This window comes from Carlito syrichta, unplaced genomic scaffold, assembly GCF_000164805.1.
Source record: "Carlito syrichta isolate Samal-C Ts95f unplaced genomic scaffold, Tarsius_syrichta-2.0.1 Scaffold288011, whole genome shotgun sequence".
In the NCBI taxonomy this organism is placed as follows: domain Eukaryota; kingdom Metazoa; phylum Chordata; class Mammalia; order Primates; family Tarsiidae; genus Carlito; species Carlito syrichta.
This window is the reverse complement of record NW_007232107.1, coordinates 367249-368341: the sequence shown is the minus strand read 5'-3', so window position 1 is coordinate 368341 and position 1093 is coordinate 367249.

Below are 1093 nucleotides of genomic sequence, written 5' to 3'. Positions count from 1 at the left end.
CATGTATAAAGCTTTCTTGATTGTAATAGTGCCTTGACCAAGCTTTTCTAACATTTGATTTATTTTTTTTTTCTGCCACTTCATTACAACATGAGAAATAATATCTTTTTTCATCTCTTATAACCTCATCCCTTTGTCTACACTAGGCTTAAGGATGCTTGAAGATGGTTTAGTGATATAACTGAGCCTTACATTTACTTTTTACCCAGTGCAATGTGCATGGTTAATATACAGATTATGATTAATGCCATGACACTTGGTCATTTAAAATAGTACCATAAAAATAATTTTACATCATGTAGTTAAGGCTATTACTGAGTGAATAGAAAACATTTATTAATGGATTTTATTATGGATAGAAGCTCAAGGTAGTAACATAGTCAAAACTTATTAACTTTTATTTCTTAAACAAATAATTTTTAGGCAAAAAAATCATGTTATGTTTTTATCAAACCAGAGTACCTTAAAAACACATAAATATACACTCACATTATACTTATAGAGTCCAAATACTAAGCTCAGTGATAGGAAACACCACCAAATTACAAGCTTCCTTATGACAAATAACCCCTCCATCATCACATGTCTGGGACCTTGCCAAAATCTTCCTCCATCCACTTCGGGTTGAAGCATTGGAATACCACCTTTACCAAGCTGTGTAGCTGTGTCCCCTGCACCAAAGTCAAGCAGTATCCTATATTTCAAGGAATAAGCAGCACAGAATAATAGGGAGACTACCTCCAGTACAGGACTGTGCTACCCAGAACCTGAGGGTTGCCTGTTTGGGGTGACCACCATCACCAATATTGACCATGCCCCCTACAAAGACAGGACTACAATGTGCACCACCCTGGGACTTGAGAACATATATAGGTATTTCCTGCTACTATCAGCATTTATATATGCAGTCTGGAAATCAATGGGCCTGAGGACCAGCCTGCCTCTGTTGCCAACCCATGTAACCTGCCTAGGGGCTCTAAGTCTAGTTTACCCAGTCCAACAAGCTCTCTGCTAACACTGCTTGTGCCCATGTGTGCCCTCCAGGATCCTGAGGATCATCTTGACTGCATGGTCAACGCTCATGCAGATCCTA